The sequence below is a fragment of the Pleurodeles waltl genome, chromosome 3_1, assembly GCF_031143425.1.
Source record: "Pleurodeles waltl isolate 20211129_DDA chromosome 3_1, aPleWal1.hap1.20221129, whole genome shotgun sequence".
NCBI classification, from domain to species: domain Eukaryota; kingdom Metazoa; phylum Chordata; class Amphibia; order Caudata; family Salamandridae; genus Pleurodeles; species Pleurodeles waltl.
In genome coordinates, this window is record NC_090440.1 from 463,379,283 (window position 1) to 463,388,848 (window position 9,566).

Consider the following 9,566-nt stretch of genomic DNA (forward strand, 5'->3'; position numbering starts at 1 on the left):
TCGACGGGGCTGCAGAGGTGTCGGGACTGCAAGGGTCGGTTTCGGCTTCGGTTACAGGCGGCATCACAGGATTCAGTCATCCGAAGTCAGTTTTCTTGGATTTTCACCAGATTCTCCTTTCAAGGGCCCAGGGACTGGAAAGGGCACCACTTGGCAGGGCAGGAGTGTCAGCAGAGAGTCCAGGTGTTGGTAGAGGAAGTCTTTGATGGCCCTGAGACTTCATGACAGGGGGCAAGCTCAGTCCAAATCCTTGGAGATTCTTCTCAAGCAGGAATATACCACAAAGTCCAGTATTGTCCCCTTTCACAGGCAGAGTAGCCCAACAAAGCACAGTCACAGGCAGGGGCAGCACTTCTCCTCAGCTCTTCTCCAGGCAGAGGTTCCTCTTGATTCCAGAAGTGATCTGATTTTCAGGTGTTTTGGGTCCACTACTTATACTCCTTTCTACCTTCAAAGTAGGCAAACTTCAAAGAAAAGTCTCTTGTTTGTAAGATCCTGCCTTACCCAGGCCAGGCCCCAGACACACACCAGGGGGTTGGAGACTGCATTGTGTGAGTGCAAGCAGGCTACACCCCAACTCCCTTTGTGTCACTGTCTAGAGCGAGTCCCAACAGCCCAACTGTCAAACTGGCCCAGACAGGGAATCCACAAACAGGCAGAGTCACAGGATGGTTTAAGCAAAAAAATGCCTACATTCTAAAAGTTGCATTTTCAAACACACAGTCTAAAAACAAACTTTACTAAAAGATGTATTTTTAAATTGTGAGTTCAGGCCCCCTAAACTCCATATTTCTATCTGCTCCCAAAGGGAATCCGCACTTTAATAATATTTAAAGGCAGCCCCAATGTTAACCTATGAGAGGGATAGGCCTTGCACAGTGAAAACCGAATTTGGCAGTATTTCACTGTCAGGACATACAAAACACCTTAGTATATGTCCTACCTTAATCATACACTGCATCTTGACCATGGAGCTACTTAGGGCCTACCTTAGGGGTGCATTACATGTAAGTAAAGGGAAAGTTTAGGCTTGGCAAGAGGGTGCACTTGCCAAGTTGAATTGGCAGTTTAAAACTACACACACACACACTGCAGTGGCAGGCTTGAGCCATGCTTACAGGGCCATGTATGTGGGTGGCACAAAGAGTGCTGCAAGCCCACTAGTAGCATTTGGTTTACAGGCCCTGGGCACCTCTAATGCACTGCACTAGCGACTTACTAGTAAATCAAATATGCTAATCATGGAAAGCCAATTACACATACACTTGATATAAGAACACTTGCAGTTCAGCACTGGATTGCAGTGGTAAAGTGCCCAGAGTGTCAAAAAACAGTAAAAACAGAGTCCAGCACACATCAACAACATGGAACAACAGAGGCAAAAATATAGGTGAGACCACGCCAAGGATGCCACGTCTAAAAAGGTACATATGTAATATTTCTGCCAAGCAGGACTACTTTTGATCCATTCCTTTCTGTTGTTAGTTTTTTTTTTTTATTGTAGCATTGGGTTTGGACTAAGTCATAGGTTTAGAGTAACTCTGATAATTTTCTCTTGCCCAGATTTTATATGCTAGGTTATTGCACAAAGGTACTTTTCGAGTATTTCATTTCTTACTATCATTGAACTATACATTGTTTCCAACTACTTTTCTGATTTGCTTTGGCCTGGACCATTTGGACAAGCTAGATCTTTGACTATCCATCTGAAACATTCTTATCTAATCACGACATACACATTTGGTGTTTTGTTCTTCAATTTGTCATTATATCTGCTCACATATTTATCTTGATACTTTCCTACTCTCTGCCCGATATCTTCCCTTTTTTTTTTCTTTACATTTGACCTGTTCATCCATTCATGTGTCAGCTTGGTGCTAGCTGATCTACCCTTCAACACACTGAAATGAGTTTCTTTAGTGGCTGAGTGAGGTGTATTGCCATATCATTTCCTTGACAGCCTTCTTGCACTCGCTCTCCTTCTCCTCAGCTAATTGCTTACATTCGTTCAACACGTAATTGAACCTCTCAATGAGACCATTTTCTCTAGGATAATATACTGCTGTTGCATGATATTCCATTCCTGCCTCTTTTAGATTCTTGCTGAACTCATCAGCAACAAATTGGGGCCCATTATCAGTAACTATGCATTCTGGATATCCTTCCCTCTGGAAAACCTTTTCCCAAAAATTTAGATATTTCAAGCTTTTATTTCTTTCATGAATGCCACTACTGGCCACTTAGAAAAATAATCCATTAACACAATGGCATATTTGTTCTCTATTCCTCTGGCACCAAAAGGTCCACAGATGTCCATTGCTACTTTTTGCCAAGATTTGTTTGGCAACTTTGTAGACAAAATGGGGGATTCTTCTGATTTGTACTACGAATCTCTCTCCTCTCCTCAAAATTCCATCTACTATCGATAATTCCGGCCACACCATTTTGTGTTCACTGGATTTCTTTCTTACATATTCCACCTGAATGGTTGTGTTAGACAAACATGTAAATAACTTTTTCATCACACCATCCTTTGAAATAGATTGCTTCCATTAATTTTCATCAATAGCACCTCCACACGATTCATTGATGTTGGCTACCAACCATTCTTCACCGTTCTCCATGTCATTATCCTCACCTGACCTTTGTAGAGGAAGACAAGATAAACAGTCTGCATTTCTATTTTTACAGCCTAGAACATATTTTAGTGCAAAATTGTATTCTTGCAAATGGTTCAACCACTTTTCTATTCTCGCCATAGCCTTTCCAGAACATTTAGTAGTACACATATCAATTAAGGGCTTATGATCATTTCTTAATTCAAACAGGATTCCCCATCATATGTTTTAAAACAGTTGACTGCCCACCAGCACACCAGTGCTTCCTTTTCTATGACTGAATATGTGTCCGGACCCTTTAGTGTCCATTATGCAAATGCTACTACAGACTCCTGGCCTTCTTTTCTTGGCATTAGCACCACTCCCAACCCATAGAACTGGCATCCACTAATATGATTACATGATCTTGTGGATCGAATGGTTTTAAAGCTAAAGCATTTGCAATTTCCCCCTTTATCTTTCCAACTGTTTCCTGGGACTCTTGTGACCATTCAAATTTGATCTCGCTCTTCATCTATTGTCTGAACACATGTACTTTCTCTGTAAACTGCTGCACAAACTTTGAATAATATTCATCGTGGCCAAGGAAGGAACACAATTGTTCCTTATCAGATGGTGGTGATGCATGTTCTATAGCTTCTAACAAATTTCTCTTTAGTTTTTCGCCTTCTCCTCACATCGCATGTCCCAAATACTGCATTTGTCCACACTCACAATCATGCCTCTTGCAGTTTCTGCAGAATTTTGTTCAATGCACAATCGTGGCCTTCCGTTTCTGCCTCCCATACCAAGATATTGCCTTGAAATACTACCACATAGGATATGCCTTTCAAGATGTTACTTATGATCCTTTGAAATACTGATGATGCAGGCGGTAATCTGAATGCCATCCGCATAAATTGAAATGCGCATTCAGCTGTGATGAACAACGTGAGGTGTCTCAATTGTAGATGTAATCGGATTTGGATAAACCTATTGAAGAAAAATATTTAGCATTCTTAACAGTGGATATTAACTCATTTATATGCAGCAGGTGGTGGCAGTCTACCCAAATACTTTGATTACGTTCTCTCATGCAAATGAACATGCGCAATTTGGCATTTGGTTTGGCATGCCAAAACAATAGGACTGAGCCATTCTGATGGCTCTATTGGCTCAAGAACCTTGATTCTGCACATCGGCTCCAGTTCCTCCTTAAGCAGCGCTCTCAATGCAAACGGCACATTTCTCACCTTATGTACTTTCAGCACACTCCCTGCCTTCAAAATTATACAGTGTTCAAACTTCACTAAACATCCTAAGTTCGTTTGCAAATAACTTTGGAAATGTTGTGCTTTTTCACTTTCGCCCATTAGCAATACCTGATCAGGGTGACAGGGGTTACAAATATTTCCTAAAGAATTTTGTTCTCTCCATCCCAGAAGAGCTCTCATACCTCACCACATTCGCATGAGCTTCTGCACTTCTATCCTTGTAACCTAGCTTACAATTGAAATATCCGATTATTGGTAGCTCAACCTCACAGTATCCTTCAGGTTCTATGTCTGGTGTAAACAATTTCCATTTCCATACTTAATTCCACATTTGTTAATTTCTTATGGTATAAGGGGAACATGAATCTGCCCAAACAGTTACACTGTTGTGATTGACTTTAATTATATATTTTGGTGAATTTATTCCACCTTATTGTCATATAACTAATGCCTCAACTGTGTCTCCCTTATCCTCCTCATCAACAGAGTACTCTTCACTATACTCTTTGACCATATTCACTCATTGTTTCCTTCCTTGTCTTTCCGATTTGCACATACATGAAAAATGCCCCACCTTTTTAAAACGAAAACATTTTGCAGATGCAGCGGGCATCTTGTAGTATCTGCAGTATGGTTAATACTCCCACATCTATAACTTGTGTGCCTGTCTTTATGTTTCTGCACCTTATTGAAATTAATAAAACCCCTTTTAGTTTTATTCACTACATTCACCCTGTCATGCTCGTTAGTGTTTTTTCCCTGGTCTTTACTTAGTTCTTTCAAATATTTTGATGTATTTTCTATGCGTCTTGCTACGTTTATGTTTTTTTGCAATGACGGGTCCTTCAATTCTAATAATCTTTCCTGTATCTTGACACCACTACTTCTATATATAAATTGATCTCTTATTATTTTCTCATGCAGATCCTTGAACTTACTCATCACAGATAACATTATCAACTCAATTACATACTGTTCCATTGTCTCGCCTGGCAACTGAACTCTGGAGAAAAACGTATTGCTTTCTATGACTACACTTGTTTTCCTTCCTTAATTGTCATCTACTGCCTTCATTGCATCCATATTCTCGACCGTAGTTACATTTTGTGACTCTGACTCCTAGTCCCTTTCACCTTCCACATTGGAAGATGTAACTCTAGTGGCCTTAGGTAATGTCTTTAAAACTTTTCTTCCTTCCACACCCAGATTATGCTTTAACAACGCTAAATTTCCCTTGTTGTGTCTCACACCCATAAATAGATAATTTAAAGTCTACCTTTTCACTGCATCGAAAGTTATTAGATCACCGGCAATTTTTCTAAAAATGCCTGTAGTGCTGCTCTTCCCACACGATGTCTTACTGAACTGGCATAGTATAAACAAAGTATGTGCGTCGGAATGTGTGCACAGCGTCACTTCCAGCGGCCACAATGCACTGCTTACGTTGCACTCTGTTGTTCGTGAGCCCAGTCACACTATGGAAAGCCCATGCTGCCAGTTACTACAGATACGGTGTGGTTCTCATCCTTCACTGCGGCTCAATTCCTGCCTCCGGTAAGTGCTCACATCCTTTCAAACGTGCACATTAACAATAACAATCTCCTTGCTCCCACTTCATTTGTGTCGACCTCTGTTGTTTTTCTTTTGTCTTTTTGTGTGCTACTTCCAAAACTTGCAAATTGTTTTTACCTGGCCAGTCCACTACAGCATATAAGTATGAGTCCACCAAAGGCAGCGCAGCTTTCCTAGTGTGCCGATACCTTTCAGGATCATTCGTACCAGAGAAGGGCTTCCCAAAGCTCCCAATCGATGCATGTTGCACACATATGTAGCAGGATTTCCAATTTAGCGTTGCATACATTTTCTAAAATTCCTCAGTGAAACAGGGAACCGGGGGTTGTATCTCTTCTTGGTTTGTCCTCCCAAACCAAATACTTTTCACTTGTTAGTGACTTGCTGTTGTGGCACTGGATCCTATCCTTGTCACCATTTGTAAGACTCAAAACACCAGGGCAAAGTTGTAGTTGATTTATTTAAGTATGGGAAAACACCCCCTGCGTGTCTTCCCTGCTCAGCAACAGTCTGCTGTCTGCCCCAAGGATCTACTATCTTGATTCCTGTGCTGAATCATCGGTTGCTGAAATACTGTTGCACATGGTTGCATAGATACAATACATAATTACCACTTTTTATGATGGGCAAGCGATATACCAAGGATGAGCATTATAACACACCATAGCCAGAAATTACCACTGTCATGTCAGAATAAGGAATAAACCATGTGTTGTTCCTCAGCATGCCCTAGCTTCCATCAATATGTCAATAATTAACATAATTATGCTAGAGAAAGTGCTATACCAAGGATGCCCATCGTCATGCCAACAATGCATTCCGTAGGCCAAGATTAACACTGGAATGCCAGAGCCAGCATGATCAGGTCCATGATCTTCCCAGAAATGGATTTAGCCCGTTTATACACATATTTGTGAGAATCAGCTACTTTTTTCTCAAACAGTGCTAGGTATTAATCACTAATCACTGTGCTCTTCTTACCAATATCCTGTTTTACGTTTTATTATTTTTCAAATATAAATACTAATGAAAATAAACACTAATTTACACATCCTTTTTTGAAAATCTTCCTACAACATTTGCACATACTGTTAGTGATTTCTCCAATCACATCTTTTTTACTGGTGAACTTCGATGTGCTTCGGACACAAGGGCCATTGTCAGGAGTTAGCATCTGTATGTTAACATGTGAAATTGGGGAACATTACCATCAACAATCAGGTTACAAAAAGGAAGCTATCTATGGATTGGCGATGTGCTTCTAATACTAGTTTGATTTGAATGGTAATTTTTAATAGGAAACATATGAATCAAAAGAAACATTTATGTATAACTGACTGTCCCACATTTCGAAAAGAAGGGTTTTACAATTTTGGATGTCCAACTGTCCCAGCGAGCATGGTGGTGTTAAAAATACAACACAAGATGTCGGGAAGCCTAAATAGCAAGCAACATAGCAAAAGGCAACTGGCCATGGTTCTCAATAAAAACACAGTAAATTGAAGCCAAATGCTAAATATATCAAAACTAAACAAGACTGTGTAGGTTTTCTCTTAATACAAGTCATGAATAATGCATAGTAACATTACAGAAACTTGTTTCCATCAATGAAAACATATCTAATGTGCAGATGGCACATGTGATGAGTTCTAGGGAAGTACTAAATGACCTTGAGAAAAAGATATTGTTCATGTGCATAATACTAGCCTTGTTTTTCACGGTTACGCGACCAAGGAAATATGCACGGTACAACCCTGAGCCCTATGGCTTCTAGGCTTACTAGAGCCATGGACATTTGCAAGCATATTGAGTATCTATCATAGAAAACATCAAACTAAAATAAAATTATATCCATATTTAATTAATTGTTCATACATTCGGAATTACATATGTGAGTATTAGGATTGCATAGAGAATAAGAACATGATTCACCAAGGTTTTAAGTTTGTATTCAGCCTCCATACAATGTTTTCAACAGGAAAAATATGAGCTTACAAAAGTTCATTGTGATATAGTCTTAGCATTTCTTTATTAATCTCATCATCATTTTGCTCACCATCCAGAGAAGTAGCAAGCATTGACAGTGGCTTTTCTTTTGTAAGAGCGCTTGATGAGCACAATATGAATCTAACCGCATTATATTTAATGACCACAATCAAGATAACACCAATAATGGATTCAAATACCTTTATACCCCAGGGGCTGGAAACTCCCCCAAACCATGCCAAGATGCTGTTGGGACTAACGTCAGGACCACGTTATATCTCATATAATTTCTTCATACTTTACTTTATGTTATCTACCTGCTTGTGAATGTTAAGGTGGAGTGTTTGGGTGATGAGTGACACCTTCAGTCCATATAATTCCACTAATCCCTTTTTGTCACTAAGAGACAATTTAAAGAAATTCTGTTTTGGATTAGCATCTTGGAGTGGTCATTTAACTGTTATGGTACGAATTTTAAATCTTTTGCTGTGGAATATGCTATTTCTTTCAAAATTTCTGCATTCCCTCTTATCTCATCTAAAGCAACAGTTGTTCCAAATATCATAATCAGAGCAGAGAAGAGAAGAACCTAGAGGTAGTTGAAACAGCCTGCCTACCAATTGGAAGAAATGGATCTCATACAATCAGATTTCTGTAAGATTATGAAAAAGAGGAGGAGGATAAAGATGAGGGGGAAAAACAAATTCTAAATCAATTGGCTGCTGCTCTTCCTTTAAAGTCTAATCTCCAAGAGCTCAACTGAGAAGAAAATATAGTTGAAGAATTAAGCATACATCTACTAGCTCCTAATCCAAAGGAGACTAAGGGCCTGATTTAGATGTCAGCAGGGAGAATACTCCTTCGCAACCATGTCTGATATCCTATCCGTCATATTACGATCCTCATAGGATAGAATGGGATCATAACATGGTGGACGGGATAGCCATCACGTTTGTGACAGAGTATTCCCTTCCGCCAACATCTAAATCAGGCCGTATGTGTCAAGTGATGTAGACCTACCTTATAGTATATGATGTGGCCCCTCAGAGATGATATGGACCTACTTTTCAAGCCTTCATACCCTTGTGGATGATGTGGATCAACCCTGTAGCCCTACCTCTTACTCGCAAGATGAACTGCAAGGAAGACAGATGGGACTGAGGGAGGAGATCATTGTTTTCAGAATAAGAATCTAGGACCTGTTCCCATGTGTTCATTCTTGTTGCATCTTCAGGAAACATCACCAAAGACTCATGATACTCCTGACCTCTTAGGGTGGGTGTTAGACTTTTCGTCCATGGCGTGGACTCCCTTAACTTTTTGCCTCTGTTTCCCAGGTTGTTAATGCGTGCTGGACTCTGATTTTGCTGTTTTTGTTACTCTGGGCACTTTACCACTGCTAACCAGTGCTAAAGTGCAAGTGTTCCTTTACAACATGTGTACGTAATTGGCTTATCCAGGATTGATATATTTGATTTATTAGTAAGTCCCTAGTAGAGTGCACTAGAGGTGCCCAGGGCCTGTAAATCAAATGCTACTAGTAGGCCTGCAGCACTGGTTGTGCCACCCACATAAGTAGCTCTGTAATCATGTCTCAGACCTGCCACTGTGTGCCTGTATGCAGTTTTAAACTGTCCATTCGACTTGACAAGTGTACCCACTTGCCAGGCCTAAAATTTCACTTTTTATACATGTAAGGCACCCCTAAGCTAGGCCCTCGGTAGCCGCATGGGCAGGGTGCAGTGTATGTTAAAGGTGGTACATGTACAAATGTGTTTTTCATGTCCTGACAGTGAAATACTGCCAAATTCAGTTTTCACTGTTGCAAGGCCTATCTCTCACATCAGTTGACATAGAGGCTGCCTCTAAATATTATTATAGTGCAGATTCCCTTTTGGAGCAGATAGACATTGGGAGTTTGGGGTCTCTGAACTCACAATTTAAAAATACACCTTTTAGTGAAGTTGGTTTTTAGATTGTGTTTTTCAAAGTGCCACCTTTAGATAGAAGGCATTTTCTTGCTTAAACCATTCTGTGACTCTGCCTGTTTGTGGATTCCCTGTCTGGGTCAGTTTGACAATTGGGCTGTTTGCACCTCTCCCTAGACAGTGACACAAAAGGAGCTGGGTGTAGCTTG